Raw genomic sequence first — 18,829 nt, 5'->3', positions numbered from 1 at the left:
GTCATTACCAGCATGGTGAGCATCCCTGCATGTGATTACCAGCATGGTGAGCATGTGATTACCAGCAGGGTGAGCATCCCTGCATGTGATTACCAGCATGGTGAGCATCCCTGCACTGCATGTGATTACCAGCATGGTGAGCATCCCTGTATGTGATTACCAGTATGGTGAGCATCCCTGCATGTCATTACCAGCATGGTGAGCATCCCTGCACTGCATGTGATTACCAGCATGGTGAGCATCCCTGCATGTGATTACCAGCATGGTGAGCATGTGATTACCAGCAGGGTGAGCATCCCTGCATGTCATTACTAGCATGGTGAGCATCCCTGCATGTGATTACCAGCATGGTGAGCATCCCTGCACTGCATGTGATTACCAGCATGATGAGCATCCCTGCATGTGATTACCAGCATGGTGAGCATCCCTGCACTTCATGTGATTACCAGCATGGTGAGCATCCCTGCATGTCATTACCAGCATGGTGAGCATCCCTGCACTGCATGTGATTACCAGCATGGTGAGCATCCCTGCATGTCATTACCAGCAATGTGAGCATCCCTGCATGTGATTACCAGCATGGTGAGCATCCCTGCATGTCATTACCAGCATGAGTACTTAAGCGGTGAGCATCCCTGCATGTGATTGCAAGCATTAGCACTTAAGCGGTGAACATCCGTGCATGTGATTGCAAGCATGAGCACTTAAGCGGTCCGCATCCCTGCATGTGATTGCAAGCATGAGCACTTAAGCGGTGAGCATCCTTGCATGAGTTTACCAGCATGGTGAGCATGTGATTACCAGCATGGTGAGCATCCCTGCATGTGATTACCAGCATGGTGAGCATGTGATTACCAGCATGGTGAGCATCCCTGCACTGCATGTGATTACCAGCATGGTGAGCATCCCTGCATGTGTTTACCAGCATGGTGAGTATCCCTGCATGTGATTGCCAGCATGGTGAGCATCCCTGCATGTGATTGCCAGCATGGTGAGCATCCCTGCATGTGATTGCCAGCATGGTGAGCATCCCTGCATGTCATTACCAGCATGGTGAGCATCCCTGCACTGCATGTGATTACCAGCATGGTGAGCATCCCTGCATGTGATTACCAGCATGGTGAGCATCCCTGCATGTGATTACCAGCATGGTGAGCATCCCTGCATGTGATTACCAGCATGGTGAGCATCTCTGCATGTGATTACCAGCATGGTGAGCATCCCTGCATGTGATTACCAGCATGAGCACTTAAGCGGTGAGCATCCCTGCATGAGTTTACCAGCATGGTGAGCATCCCTGCACTGCATGTGATTACCAGCATGGTGAGCATCCCTGCATGTGATTACCAACATGGTGAGCATGTGATTACCAGCATGGTGAGCATCCCTGCATGTCATTACCAGCATGGTGAGAATCCCTGCACTGCATGTGATTACCAGCATGGTGAGCATCCCTGCATGTGATTACCAGCATGGTGAGCATCCCTGCATGTGATTACCAGCATGGTGAGCATCCCTGCATGTGATTACCAGCAGGGTGAGCATCCCTGCATGTGTTTACCAGCATGGTGAGCATCCCTGCACTGCATGTGATTACCAGCATGGTGAGCATCCCTGCATGTGATTACCAGCATGGTGAGCATCCCTGCATGTGATTGCCAGCATGGTGAGCATCCCTGCATGTGATTACCAGCATGGTGAGCATCCCTGCATGTGATTGCCAGCATGGTGAGCATCCCTGCATGTCATTACCAGCATGGTGAGCATCCCTGCACTGCATGTGATTACCAGCATGGTGAGCATCCCTGCATGTGATTACCAGCATGGTGAGCATCCCTGCATGTGATTACCAGCATGAGCACTTAAGCGGTGAGCATCCCTGCATGTGATTGCAAGCATGAGCACTTAAGCGGTGAGCATCCCTGCATGAGTTTACCAGCATGGTGAGCATCCCTGCACTGCATGTGATTACCAGCATGGTGAGCATCCCTGCATGTGATTACCAGCATGGTGAGCATCCCTGCATGCTGGTAATCACATGCAGGGATGCTCACCATGCTGGTAATCACATGCAGTGCAGGGATGCTCACCATGCTGGTAATCACATGCAGTGCAGGGATGCTCACCATGCTGGTAATCACATGCTCACCATGCTGGGATGCTCACCGCTTAAGTGCTCATGCTGGTATCCCTGCACTGCATGTGATTACCAGGATGGTGAGCATCCCTGCATGTGATTACCAGCATGGTGAGCATCCCTGCACTGCATGTGATTACCAGCATGGTGAGCATGTGATTACCAGCATGGTGAGCATCCCTGCATGTGATTACCAGCATGGTGAGCATCCCTGCATGTGATTACCAGCATGGTGAGCATCCCTGCATGTCATTACCAGCATGGTGAGCATCCCTGCACTGCATGTGATTACCAGCATGGTGAGCATCCCTGCATGTCATTACCAGCAATGTGAGCATCCCTGCATGTGATTACTAGCATGGTGAGCATCCCTGCATGTCATTACCAGCATGAGTACTTAAGCGGTGAGCATCCCTGCATGTGATTGCAAGCATTAGCACTTAAGCGGTGAACATCCGTGCATGTGATTGCAAGCATGAGCACTTAAGCGGTCCGCATCCCTGCATGTGATTGCAAGCATGAGCACTTAAGCGGTGAGCATCCTTGCATGAGTTTACCAGCATGGTGAGCATGTGATTACCAGCATGGTGAGCATCCCTGCATGTGATTACCAGCATGGTGAGCATGTGATTACCAGCATGGTGAGCATCCCTGCACTGCATGTGATTACCAGCATGGTGAGCATCCCTGCATGTGTTTACCAGCATGGTGAGTATCCCTGCATGTGATTGCCAGCATGGTGAGCATCCCTGCATGTGATTGCCAGCATGGTGAGCATCCCTGCATGTGATTGCCAGCAAGGTGAGCATCCCTGCATGTCATTACCAGCATGGTGAGCATCCCTGCACTGCATGTGATTACCAGCATGGTGAGCATCCCTGCATGTGATTACCAGCATGGTGAGCATCCCTGCATGTGATTACCAGCATGGTGAGCATCCCTGCATGTGATTACCAGCATGGTGAGCATCTCTGCATGTGATTACCAGCATGGTGAGCATCCCTGCATGTGATTACCAGCATGAGCACTTAAGCGGTGAGCATCCCTGCATGAGTTTACCAGCATGGTGAGCATCCCTGCACTGCATGTGATTACCAGCATGGTGAGCATCCCTGCATGTGATTACCAACATGGTGAGCATGTGATTACCAGCATGGTGAGCATCCCTGCATGTCATTACCAGCATGGTGAGAATCCCTGCACTGCATGTGATTACCAGCATGGTGAGCATCCCTGCATGTGATTACCAGCATGGTGAGCATCCCTGCATGTGATTACCAGCATGGTGAGCATCCCTGCATGTGATTACCAGCAGGGTGAGCATCCCTGCATGTGTTTACCAGCATGGTGAGCATCCCTGCACTGCATGTGATTACCAGCATGGTGAGCATCCCTGCATGTGATTACCAGCATGGTGAGCATCCCTGCATGTGATTGCCAGCATGGTGAGCATCCCTGCATGTGATTACCAGCATGGTGAGCATCCCTGCATGTGATTGCCAGCATGGTGAGCATCCCTGCATGTCATTACCAGCATGGTGAGCATCCCTGCACTGCATGTGATTACCAGCATGGTGAGCATCCCTGCATGTGATTACCAGCATGGTGAGCATCCCTGCATGTGATTACCAGCATGAGCACTTAAGCGGTGAGCATCCCTGCATGTGATTGCAAGCATGAGCACTTAAGCGGTGAGCATCCCTGCATGAGTTTACCAGCATGGTGAGCATCCCTGCACTGCATGTGATTACCAGCATGGTGAGCATCCCTGCATGTGATTACCAGCATGGTGAGCATCCCTGCATGCTGGTAATCACATGCAGGGATGCTCACCATGCTGGTAATCACATGCAGTGCAGGGATGCTCACCATGCTGGTAATCACATGCAGTGCAGGGATGCTCACCATGCTGGTAATCACATGCTCACCATGCTGGGATGCTCACCGCTTAAGTGCTCATGCTGGTATCCCTGCACTGCATGTGATTACCAGGATGGTGAGCATCCCTGCATGTGATTACCAGCATGGTGAGCATCCCTGCACTGCATGTGATTACCAGCATGGTGAGCATGTGATTACCAGCATGGTGAGCATCCCTGCATGTGATTACCAGCATGGTGAGCATCCCTGCATGTGATTACCAGCATGGCGAGCATCCCTGCATGTGATTACCAGCATGGTGAGCATCCCTGCATGTGATTACCAGCATGAGCACTTAAGCGGTGAGCATCCCTGCATGTGATTGCAAGCATTAGCACTTAAGCGGTGAACATCCGTGCATGTGATTGCAAGCATGAGCACTTAAGCGGTGAGTATCCCTGCATGAGTTTACCAGCATGGTGAGCATGTGATTACCAGCATGGTGAGCATCCCTGCACTGCATGTGATTACCAGCATGGTGAGCATGTGATTACCAGCAGGGTGAGCATGTGATTACCAGCATGGTGAGCATCCCTGCATGTGATTACCAGCATGGTGAGCATCCCTGCATGTGATTACCAGCATGGTGATCATGTGATTATCAGCAGGGTGAGCATCCCTGCATGTGATTACCAGCATGGTGAGCATCCCTGCATGTGATTACCAGCATGGTGAGCATGTGATTATCAGCAGGGTGAGCATCCCTGCATGTGATTACCAGCATGGTGAGCATCCCTGCACTGCATGTGATTACCAGCATGGTGAGCATCCCTGCATGTGATTACCAGCATGGTGAGCATGTGATTGACAGCATGGTGAGCATCCCTGCATGTGTTTAACAGCATGGTGAGCATCCCTGCACTGCATGTGATTACCAGCATGGTTAGCATCCCTACATGTGATTACCAGCATGGTGAGCATCTGATTACCAGCATGGTGAGCATCCCTGCACTGCATGTGATTACCAGCATGGTGAGCATCCCTGCATGTGATTACCAGCATGGTGAGCATCCTTGCATGTGATTACCAGCATGGTGAGCATCCCTGCATGTGATTACCAGCATGGTGAGCATCCCTGCATGTGATTACCAGCATGAGCACTTAAGCGGTGAGCATCCCTGCATGTGATTGCAAGCATGGGCACTTAAGCGGTGAGCATCCCTGCATGTGATTACCAGCATGGTGAGCATCCCTGCACTGCATGTGATTACCAGCATGGTGAGCATCCCTGCATGTTATTACCAGCATGGTGAGCATCCCTGCATGTGATTACCAGTATGGTGAGCATCCCTGCACTGCATGTGATTACCAGCATGGTGAGCATCCCTGCACTGCATGTGATTACCAGCATGGTGAGCATCCCTGCATGAGTTTACCAGCATGGTGAGCATGTGATTACCAGCATGGTGAGCATCCCTGGATGTGATTACCAGCATGGTGAGCATCCCTGCATGTGATTACCAGCATGGTGAGCATCCCTGCACTGCATGTGATTACCAGAATGGTGAGCATCCCTGCACTGCATGTGATTACCAGCATGGTGAGCATCCCTGCATGAGTTTACCAGCATGGTGAGCATGTGATTACCAGCATGGTGAGCATCCCTGCACTGCATGTGATTACCAGCATGGTGAGCATCCCTGCATGTGTTTACCAGCATGGTGAGCATGTGATTACCAGCATGGTGAGCATCCCTGCACTGCATGTGATTATCAGCATGGTGAGCATCCCTGCACTGCATGTGATTACCAGCATGGTGAGCATCCCTGCATGAGTTTACCAGCATGGTGAGCATGTGATTACCAGCATGGTGAGCATCCCTGCACTGCATGTGATTACCAGCATGGTGAGCATCCCTGCACTGCATGTGATTACCAGCATGGTGAGCATCCCTGCACTGCATGTGATTACCAGCATGGCGAGCATCCCTGCATGAGTTTACCAGCATGGTGAGCATGTGATTACCAGCATGGTGAGCATCCCTGCACTGCATGTGATTACCAGCATGGTGAGCATCCCTGCATGAGTTTACCAGCATAGTGAGCATGTGATTACCAGCATGGTGAGCATCCCTGCACTGCATGTGATTACCAGCATGGTGAGCATCCCTGCACTGCATGTGATTACCAGCATGGTGAGCATCCCTGCATGAGTTTACCAGCATGGTGAGCATGTGATTACCAGCATGCTGAGCATCCCTGCACTGCATGTGATTACCAGCATGGTGAGCATCCCTGCATGTGATTACCAGCATGGTGAGCATGTGATTACCAGCATGGTGAGCATGTGATTACCAGCATGGTGAGCATCCCTGCATGTGATTACCAACATGGTGAGCATGTGATTACCAGCTGGGTGAGCATGTGATTACCAGCATGGTGAGCATCCCTGCACTGCATGTGATTACCAGCATGGTGAGCATCCCTGCATGTGATTACCAGCATGGTGAGCATCCCTGCACTGCATGTGATTACCAGCATGGTGAGCATCCCTGCATGTGATTACCAGCATGGTGAGCATCCCTGCACTGCATCTGATTACCAGCATGGTGAACATCCCTGCATGTGATTACCAGCATGGTGAGCATCCCTGCATGTGATTACCAGCATGGTGAGCATCCCTGAACTGCATCTGATTACCAGCATGGTGAGCATCCCTGCATGTGATTACCAGCATGGTGAGCATCCCTGCATGTGATTCAGCATGGGGAGCATGTGATTACCAGCATGGTGAGCATCCCTGCACTGCATGTGATTACCAGCATGGTGAGCATCCCTGCATGTGATTACCAGCATGGTGAGCATCCCTGCATGTGATTACCAGCAGGGTGAGCATCCCTGCATGTGATTCAGCATGGTGAGCATGTGATTACCAGCATGGTGAGCATCCCTGCATGTGATTACCAGCATGGTGAGCATCCCTGCACTGCATGTGATTACCAGCATGGTGAGCATCCCTGCATGTGATTACCAGCATGGTGAGCATCCCTGCATGTGATTACCAGCATGGTGAGCATCGCTGCACTGCATGTGATTACCAGCATGGTGAGCATCCCTGCATGTGATTACCAGCATGGTGAGCATCCCTGCATGTGATTAGCAGCATGGTGAGCATCCCTGCATGTGATTACCAGCATGGTGAGCATGTGATTACCAGCATGGTGAGCATCCCTGCATGTGATTGCCAGCATGGTGAGCATCCCTGCACTGCATGTGATTACCAGCATGGTGAGCACCCCTGCATGTGATTAGCAGCATGGTGAGCATCCCTGCATGTGATTACCAGCATGGTGAGCATCCCTGCATGGGATTACCAGCATGGTGAGCATGTGATTACCAGCATGGTGAGCATCCCTGCATGTGATTACCAGCATGAGCACTTAAGCGGTGAGCATCCCTGCATGTGATTGCAAGCATTAGCACATAAGTGGTGAGCATCCCTGCATGTGATTGCAAGCATTAGCACTTAAGTGGTGAGCATCCCTGCATGTGATTACCAGCATGGTGAGCATCCCTGCACTGCATGTGATTACCAGCATGGTGAGCATCCCTGCATGTGATTACCAGCATGGTGATCATCCCTGCATGTGATTACCAGCATGAGCACTTAAGCGGTGAGCATCCCTGCATGAGTTTACCAGCATGGTGAGCATCCCTGCACTGCATGTGATTACCAGCATGGTGAGCATCCCTGCCAGCATGGTGAGCATCCCTGCATGTGATTGCAAGCATGAGCACTTAAGCGGTGAGCATCCCTGCATGAGTTTACCAGCATGGTGAGCATCCCTGCATGTGATTACCAGCATGGTGAGCATCCCTGCATGTGATTACCAGCATGGTGAGCATCCCTGCATGTCATTACCAGCATGGTGAGCACCCCTGCATGTCATTACCAGCATGGTGAGCATCCCTGCACTGCATGTGATTACCAGCATGGTGAGCATCCCTGCATGTGATTACCAGCATGGTGAGCATCCCTGCACTGCATGTGATTACCAGCATGGTGAGCATCTCTGCATGTGATTGCCAGCATGGTGAGCATGTGATTACCAGCATGGTGAGCATCCCTGCATGTGATTACCAGCATGGAGAGCATGTGATTACCAGCAGGGTGAGCATCCCTGCACTGCATGTGATTACCAGCATGGTGAGCATCCCTGCATGTGATTACCAGCATGGTAGCATCCCTGCATGTGATTACCAGCATGGTGAGCATGTGATTACCAGCAGGGTGAGCATCCCTGCACTGCATGTGATTACCAGCATGGTGAGCCTCCCTGCACGTGATTACCAGCATGGTGAGCATGTGATTACCAGCACGGTGAGCATCCCTGCATGTGATTACCAGCATGGTGAGCATCCCTGCACTGCATGTGATTACCAGCATGGTGAGCATCTCTGCATGTGATTACCAGTATGGTGAGCATGTGATTACCAGCATGGTGAGCATCCCTGCATGTGATTACCAGCATGGTGAGCATGTGATTACCAGCAGGGTGAGCATCCCTGCACTGCATGTGATTACCAGCATGGTGAGCATCCCTGCATGTGATTACCAGCATGGTGACCATGTGATTTCCAGCAGGGTGAGCATCCCTGCACTGCATGTGATTACCAGCATGGTGAGCATCCCTGCATGTGATTACCAGCATGGTGAGCATCTGATTACCAGCATGGTGAGCATCCCTGCATGTGATTACCAGCATGGTGAGCATCCCTGCATGTGATTACCAGCATGGTGAGCATCCCTGCACTGCATGTGATTACCAGCATGGTAAGCATCCCTGCATGTGATTACCAGCATGGTGAGCATCCCTGCATGTGATTACCAGCATGGTGAGCATGTGATTACCAGCATGGTGAGCATGTGATTACCAGCATGGTGAGCATCCCTGCATGTGATTAACAGCATGGTGAGCATCCCTGCACTGCATGTGATTACCAGCATGGTGAGCATCCCTGCATGTGATTACCAGCATGGTGAGCATCCCTGCATGTGATTACCAGCATGGTGAGCATGTGATTACCAGCATGGTGAGCATGTGATTACCAGCATGGTGAGCATCCCTGCATGTGATTACCAGCATGGTGAGCATCCCTGCATGTGATTACCAGCATGGTGAGCATCCCTGCATGTGATTACCAGCATGGTGAGCATCCCTGCATGTGATTACCAGCATGGTGAGCATCCCTGCATGTGATTGCCAGCATGGTGAGCATCCCTGCATGTGGTTACCAGCATGGTGAGCATCCCTGCACTGCATGTGATTACCAGCATGGTGGGCATCCCTGCATGTGATTACCAGCATGGTGGGCATCCCTGCATGTGATTACCAGCATGGTGAGCATCCCTGCATGTGAGTACCAGCATGGTGAGCATCCCTGCATGTGATTACCAGCATGGTGAGCATGTGATTACCAGCATGGTGAGCATGTGATTGCCAGCATGGTGAGCATCCCTGCATGTGATTACCAGCATGGTGAGCATGTGATTACCAGCATGGTGAGCATCCCTGCATGTGATTACCAGCATGGTGAGCATCCCTGCACTGCATGTGATTACCAGCATGGTGAGCATCCCTGCATGTGATTACCAGCATGGTGAGCATCCCTGCATGTGATTACCAGCATGGTGAGCATCGCTGCACTGCATGTGATTACCAGCATGGTGAGCATCCCTGCATGTGATTACCAGCATGGTGAGCATCCCTGCATGTGATTACCAGCATGGTGAGCATCCCTGCATGTGATTAGCAGCATGGTGAGCATCCCTGCATGTGATTACCAGCATGGTGAGCATGTGATTACCAGCATGGTGAGCATCCCTGCATGTGATTGCCAGCATGGTGAGCATCCCTGCACTGCATGTGATTACCAGCATGGTGAGCATCCCTGCATGTGATTAGCAGCATTGTGAGCATCCCTGCATGTGATTACCAGCATGGTGAGCATCCCTGCATGTGATTACCAGCATGGTGAGCATGTGATTACCAGCATGGTGAGCATCCCTGCATGTGATTACCAGCATGAGCACTTAAGCAGTGAGCATCCCTGCATGTGATTGCAAGCATTAGCACATAAGTGGTGAGCATCCCTGCATGTGATTACCAGCATGGTGAACATCCCTGCATGTGATTACCAGCATGGTGAGCATCCCTGCATGTGATTACCAGCATTGTGAGCATCTCTGCATGTGATTACCAGCATGGTGAGCATCCCTGCATGTGATTACCAGCATGGTGAGCATCCCTGCACTGCATGTGATTACCAGCATGGTGAGCATCCCCGCATGTGATTACCAGCATGGTGAGCATGTGATTACCAGCAGGGTGAGCATCCCTGCATGTGATTACCAGCATGGTGAGCATGTGATTACCAGCATGGTGAGCATCCCCGCACTGCATGTGATTACCAGCATGGTGAGCATCCCTGCATGTCATTACCAGCATGGTGAGCATCCCTGCATGTGATTACCAGCATGGTGAGCATGTGATTACCAGCAGGGTGAGCATCCCTGCATGTGATTACCAGCATGGTGAGCATCCCTGCACTGCATGTGATTACCAGCATGGTGAGCATCCCTGTATGTGATTACCAGTATGGTGAGCATCCCTGCATGTCATTACCAGCATGGTGAGCATCCCTGCACTGCATGTGATTACCAGCATGGTGAGCATCCCTGCATGTGATTACCAGCATGGTGAGCATGTGATTACCAGCAGGGTGAGCATTCCTGCATGTCATTACTAGCATGGTGAGCATCCCTGCATGTGATTACCAGCATGGTGAGCATCCCTGCACTGCATGTGATTACCAGCATGATGAGCATCCCTGCATGTGATTACCAGCATGGTGAGCATCCCTGCACTTCATGTGATTACCAGCATGGTGAGCATCCCTGCATGTCATTACCAGCATGGTGAGCATCCCTGCACTGCATGTGATTACCAGCATGGTGAGCATCCCTGCATGTCATTACCAGCAATGTGAGCATCCCTGCATGTGATTACCAGCATGGTGAGCATCCCTGCATGTCATTACCAGCATGAGTACTTAAGCGGTGAGCATCCCTGCATGTGATTGCAAGCATTAGCACTTAAGCGGTGAACATCCGTGCATGTGATTACCAGCATGAGCACTTAAGCGGTGAGCATCCCTGCATGAGTTTACCAGCATGGTGAGCATCCCTGCACTGCATGTGATTACCAGCATGGTGAGCATCCCTGCATGTGATTACCAGCATGGTGAGCATCCCTGCATGTGATTGCAAGCATGAGCACTTAAGCGGTGAGCATCCCTGCATGTGATTACCAGCATGGTGAGCATCCCTGCATGTGATTACCAGCATGGTGAGCATCCCTGCATGTGATTACCAGCATGGTGAGCATCCCTGCATGTGATTACCAGCATGGTGAGCATCCCTGCATGTGATTACCAGCATGGTGAGCATCCGTGCACTGCATGTGATTACCAGCAGGGTGAGCATCCCTGCATGTGATTACCAGCATGGTGAGCATCCCTGCACTGCATGTGATTACCAGCATGGTGAGCATCCCTGCATGTCATTACCAGCATGGTGAGCATCCCTGCATGTGATTGCCAGCATGGTGAGCATCCCTGCATGTCATTACCAGCATGGTGAGCACCCCTGCATGTCATTACCAGCATGGTGAGCATCCCTGCACTGCATGTGATTACCAGCATGGTGAGCATCCCTGCATGTGATTACCAGCATGGTGAGCATCCCTGCACTGCATGTGATTACCAGCATGGTGAGCATCTCTGCATGTGATTGCCAGCATGGTGAGCATGTGATTACCAGCATGGTGAGCATCCCTGCATGTGATTACCAGCATGGAGAGCATGTGATTACCAGCAGGGTGAGCATCCCTGCACTGCATGTGATTACCAGCATGGTGAGCATCCCTGCATGTGATTACCAGCATGGTGAGCATGTGATTACCAGCATGGTGAGCATCCCTGCATGTGATTACCAGCATGGTGAGCATGTGATTACCAGCAGGGTGAGCATCCCTGCACTGCATGTGATTACCAGCATGGTGAGCATCCCTGCATGTGATTACCAGCATGGTGAGCATGTGATTACCAGCACGGTGAGCATCCCTGCATGTGATTACCAGCATGGTGAGCATCCCTGCACTGCATGTGATTACCAGCATGGTGAGCATCTCTGCATGTGATTACCAGTATGGTGAGCATGTGATTACCAGCATGGTGAGCATCCCTGCATGTGATTACCAGCATGGTGATCATGTGATTACCAGCAGGGTGAGCATCCCTGCACTGCATGTGATTACCAGCATGGTGAGCATCCCTGCATGTGATTACCAGCATGGTGACCATGTGATTTCCAGCAGGGTGAGCATCCCTGCACTGCATGTGATTACCAGCATGGTGAGCATCCCTGCATGTGATTACCAGCATGGTGAGCATCTGATTACCAGCATGGTGAGCATCCCTGCATGTGATTACCAGCATGGTGAGCATCCCTGCATGTGATTACCAGCATGGTGAGCATCCCTGCACTGCATGTGATTACCAGCATGGTAAGCATCCCTGCATGTGATTACCAGCATGGTGAGCATCCCTGCATGTGATTACCAGCATGGTGAGCATGTGATTACCAGCATGGTGAGCATGTGATTACCAGCATGGTGAGCATCCCTGCATGTGATTAACAGCATGGTGAGCATCCCTGCATGTGATTACCAGCATGGTGAGCATCCCTGCATGTGATTACCAGCATGGTGAGCATGTGATTACCAGCATGGTGAGCATCCCTGCATGTGATTACCAGCATGGTGAGCATCCCTGCATGTGATTACCAGCATGGTGAGCATGTGATTACCAGCATGGTGAGCATGTGATTACCAGCATGGTGAGCATCCCTGCATGTGATTAACAGCATGGTGAGCATCCCTGCATGTGATTACCAGCATGGTGAGCATCCCTGCATGTGATTACCAGCATGGTGAGCATGTGATTACCAGCATGGTGAGCATCCCTGCATGTGATTACCAGCATGGTGAGCATCCCTGCATGTGATTACCAGCATGGTGAGCATCCCTGCATGTGATTACCAGCATGGTGAGCATCCCTGCACTGCATGTGATTACCAGCATGGTGAGCATCCCTGCATGTGATTACCAGCATGGTGAGCATCCCTGCATGTGATTACCGGCATGGTGAGCATCCCTGCACTGCATGTGATTACCAGCATGGTGAGCATCCCTGCATGTGATTACCAGCATGGTGAGCATCCCTGCATGTGATTACCAGCATGGTGAGCATCCCTGCATGTGATTACCAGCATGGTGAGCATCCCTGCATGTGATTGCCAGCATGGTGAGCATCCCTGCATGTGATTACCAGCATGGTGAGCATCCCTGCACTGCATGTGATTACCAGCATGGTGGCCATCCCTGCATGTGATTACCAGCATGGTGGGCATCCCTGCATGTGATTACCAGCATGGTGAGCATCCCTGCATGTGAGTACCAGCATGGTGAGCATCCCTGCATGTGATTACCAGCATGGTGAGCATCCCCGCATGTGATTACCAGCATGGTGAGCATGTGATTACCAGCATGGTGAGCATCCCTGCATGTGATTACCAGCATGGTGAGCATCCCTGCACTGCATGTGATTACCAGCATGGTGAGCATCCCTGCATGTGATTACCAGCATGGTGAGCATCCCTGCATGTGATTACCAGCATGGTGAGCATCCCTGCATGTGATTAGCAGCATGGTGAGCATCCCTGCATGTGATTACCAGCATGGTGAGCATGTGATTACCAGCATGGTGAGCATCCCTGCATGTGATTGCCAGCATGGTGAGCATCCCTGCACTGCATGTGATTACCAGCATGGTGAGCATCCCTGCATGTGATTAGCAGCATTGTGAGCATCCCTGCATGTGATTACCAGCATGGTGAGCATCCCTGCATGTGATTACCAGCATGGTGAGCATGTGATTACCAGCATGGTGAGCATCCCTGCATGTGATTACCAGCATGAGCACTTAAGCAGTGAGCATCCCTGCATGTGATTGCAAGCATTAGCACATAAGTGGTGAGCATCCCTGCATGTGATTACCAGCATGGTGAGCATCCCTGCATGTGATTACCAGCATGGTGAGCATCCCTGCATGTGATTACCAGCATTGTGAGCATCTCTGCATGTGATTACCAGCATGGTGAGCATCCCTGCATGTGATTACCAGCATGGTGAGCATCCCTGCACTGCATGTGATTACCAGCATGGTGAGCATCCCCGCATGTGATTACCAGCATGGTGAGCATGTGATTACCAGCAGGGTGAGCATCCCTGCATGTGATTACCAGCATGGTGAGCATGTGATTACCAGCATGGTGAGCATCCCCGCACTGCATGTGATTACCAACATGGTGAGCATCCCTGCATGTGATTACCAGCATGGTGAGCATCCCTGCATGTGATTACCAGCATGGTGAGCATGTGATTACCAGCAGGGTGAGCATCCCTGCATGTGATTACCAGCATGGTGAGCATCCCTGCACTGCATGTGATTACCAGCATGGTGAGCATCCCTGTATGTGATTACCAGCATGGTGAGCATCCCTGCATGTCATTACCAGCATGGTGAGCATCCCTGCACTGCATGTGATTACCAGCATGGTGAGCATCCCTGCATGTGATTACCAGCATGGTGAGCATGTGATTACCAGCAGGGTGAGCATCCCTGCATGTCATTACTAGCATGGTGAGCATCCCTGCATGTGATTACCAGCATGGTGAGCATCCCTGCACTGCATGTGATTACCAGCATGGTGAGCATCCCTGCATGTGATTACCAGCATGGTGAGCATCCCTGCACTTCATGTGATTACCAGCATGGTGAGCATCCCTGCATGTCATTACCAGCATGGTGAGCATCCCTGCACTGCATGTGATTACCAGCATGGTGAGCATCCCTGCATGTCATTACCAGCAATGTGAGCATCCCTGCATGTGATTACCAGCATGGTGAGCATCCCTGCATGTCATTACCAGCATGAGCACTTAAGCGGTGAGCATCCCTGCATGTGATTGCAAGCATTAGCACTTAAGCGGTGAACATCCGTGCATGTGATTGCAAGCATGAGCACTTAAGCGGTCCGCATCCCTGCATGTGATTGCAAGCATGAGCACTTAAGCGGTGAGCATCCTTGCATGAGTTTACCAGCATAGTGAGCATGGGATTACCAGCATGGTGAGCATCCCTGCATGTGATTACCAGCATGGTGAGCATGTGATTACCAGCATGGTGAGCATCCCTGCACTGCATGTGATTACCAGCATGGTGAGCATCCCTGCATGTGATTACCAGCATGGTGAGCATCCCTGCATGTGATTAGCAGCATGGTGAGCATCCCTGCATGTGATTACCAGCATGGTGAGCATGTGATTACCAGCATGGTGAGCATCCCTGCATGTGATTGCCAGCATGGTGAGCATCCCTGCACTGCATGTGATTACCAGCATGGTGAGCATCCCTGCATGTGATTAGCAGCATTGTGAGCATCCCTGCATGTGATTACCAGCATGGTGAGCATCCCTGCATGTGATTACCAGCATGGTGAGCATGTGATTACCAGCATGGTGAGCATCCCTGCATGTGATTACCAGCATGAGCACTTAAGCAGTGAGCATCCCTGCATGTGATTGCAAGCATTAGCACATAAGTGGTGAGCATCCCTGCATGTGATTACCAGCATGGTGAGCATCCCTGCATGTGATTACCAGCATGGTGAGCATCCCTGCATGTGATTACCAGCATTGTGAGCATCTCTGCATGTGATTACCAGCATGGTGAGCATCCCTGCATGTGATTACCAGCATGGTGAGCATCCCTGCACTGCATGTGATTACCAGCATGGTGAGCATCCCCGCATGTGATTACCAGCATGGTGAGCATGTGATTACCAGCAGGGTGAGCATCCCTGCATGTGATTACCAGCATGGTGAGCATGTGATTACCAGCATGGTGAGCATCCCCGCACTGCATGTGATTACCAGCATGGTGAGCATCCCTGCATGTGATTACCAGCATGGTGAGCATCCCTGCATGTGATTACCAGCATGGTGAGCATGTGATTACCAGCAGGGTGAGCATCCCTGCATGTGATTACCAGCATGGTGAGCATCCCTGCACTGCATGTGATTACCAGCATGGTGAGCATCCCTGTATGTGATTACCAGCATGGTGAGCATCCCTGCATGTCATTACCAGCATGGTGAGCATCCCTGCACTGCATGTGATTACCAGCATGGTGAGCATCCCTGCATGTGATTACCAGCATGGTGAGCATGTGATTACCAGCAGGGTGAGCATCCCTGCATGTCATTACTAGCATGGTGAGCATCCCTGCATGTGATTACCAGCATGGTGAGCATCCCTGCACTGCATGTGATTACCAGCATGGTGAGCATCCCTGCATGTGATTACCAGCATGGTGAGCATCCCTGCACTTCATGTGATTACCAGCATGGTGAGCATCCCTGCATGTCATTACCAGCATGGTGAGCATCCCTGCACTGCATGTGATTACCAGCATGGTGAGCATCCCTGCATGTCATTACCAGCAATGTGAGCATCCCTGCATGTGATTACCAGCATGGTGAGCATCCCTGCATGTCATTACCAGCATGAGCACTTAAGCGGTGAGCATCCCTGCATGTGATTGCAAGCATTAGCACTTAAGCGGTGAACATCCGTGCATGTGATTGCAAGCATGAGCACTTAAGCGGTCCGCATCCCTGCATGTGATTGCAAGCATGAGCACTTAAGCGGTGAGCATCCTTGCATGAGTTTACCAGCATGGTGAGCATGGGATTACCAGCATGGTGAGCATCCCTGCATGTGATTACCAGCATGGTGAGCATGTGATTACCAGCATGGTGAGCATCCCTGCACTGCATGTGATTACCAGCATGGTGAGCATCCCTGCATGTGATTACCAGCATGGTGAGCATCCCTGCATGTGATTATCAGCATGAGAACTTAAGCGGTGAGCATCCCTGCATGTGATTGCAAGCATGAGCACTTAAGCGGTGAGCATCCGTGCATGAGTTTACCAGCATGGTGAGCATGTGATTACCAGCATGGTGAGCATCCCTGCATGTGATTACCAGCATGGTGAGCATCCCTGCACTGCATGTGATTACCAGCATGGTGAGCATCCCTGCATGTGATAAACCAGCATGGTGAGCATCCCTGCATGTGATTACTAGCATGGTGAGCATCCCTGCACTGCATGTGATTACCAGCATGGTGAGCATCCCTGCATGTGATTACCAGCATGGTGAGCATCCCTGCATGTGATTACCAGCATGGTGAGCATCCCTGCATGTGATTACCAGCATGGTGAGCATCCCTGCACTGCATGTGATTACCAGCATGGTGAGCATCCCTGCATGTGATTACCAGCATGGTGAGCATCCTGCACTGCATGTGATTAGCAGCATGGTGAGCATCCCTGCACTGCATGTGATTACCAGCATGGTGAGCATGTGATTACCAGCAGGGTTAGCATCCCTGCATGTGATTACCAGCATGGTGGGCATCCCTGCATGTCATTACCAGCATGGTGAGCATCCCTGCACTGCATGTGATTACCAGCATGGTGAGCATCCCTGCATGTCATTACCAGCATGGTGAGCATCCCTGCACTGCATGTGATTACCAGCATGGTGAGCATCCCTGCACTGCATGTGATTACCAGCATGGTGAGCATCCCTGCATGTGATTACCAGCATGGTGAGCATCCCTGCATGTGATTACCAGCGTGGTGAGCATCCCTGCATGTGATTACCAGCATGGTGAGCATCCCTGCATGTTATTACCATCATGGTGAGCATGTGATTACCAGCATGGTGAGCATGTGATTACCAGCATGGTGAGCATCCCTGCACTGCATGTGATTACCAGAATGGTGGGCATGTGATTACCAGCATGTTGAGCATCCCTGCATGTGATTACCAGCATGGTGAGCATCCTGCACTGCATATGATTAGCAGCATGGTGAGCATCCCTGCACTGCATGTGATTACCAGCATGGTGAGCATGTGATTACCAGCAGGGTGAGCATCCCTGCATGTGATTACCAGCATGGTGAGCATCCCTGCATGTGATTACCAGCATGGTGAGCATCCCTGCATGTGATTACCAGCATGGTGAGCATCCCTGCATGTCATTACCAGCATGGTGAGCATCCCTGCACTGCATGTCATTACCAGCATGGTGAGCATCCCTGCATGTGATTACCAGCATGGTGAGCATCCCTGCATTTGATTACCAGCATGGTGAGCATCCCTGCATGTGATTACCAGCATGGTGAGCATCCCTGCATGTGATTACCAGCGTGGTGAGCATCCCTGCATGTGATTACCAGCATGGTGAGCATCCCTGCATGTTATTACCATCATGGTGAGCATGTGATTACCAGCATGGTGAGCATGTGATTACCAGCATGGTGAGCATCCCTGCACTGCATGTGATTACCAGCATGGTGAGCATCCCTGCATGTGATTACCAGCATGGTGAGCATGTGATTACCAGCATGGTGAGCATCCCTGCATGTGATTACCAGCATGAGCACTTAAGCAGTGAGCATCCCTGCATGTGATTGCAAGCATTAGCACATAAGTGGTGAGCATCCCTGCATGTGATTACCAGCATGGTGAGCATCCCTGCATGTGATTACCAGCATGGTGAGCATCCCTGCATGTGA

Source organism: Ambystoma mexicanum, chromosome 2q, assembly GCF_040938575.1.
Source record: "Ambystoma mexicanum isolate Mex_15411 chromosome 2q, UKY_AmexF1_1, whole genome shotgun sequence".
NCBI lineage: Eukaryota > Metazoa > Chordata > Amphibia > Caudata > Ambystomatidae > Ambystoma > Ambystoma mexicanum.
The sequence above is the reverse complement of the archived record's forward strand: the minus strand, read 5'-3'. Positions refer to the sequence as shown.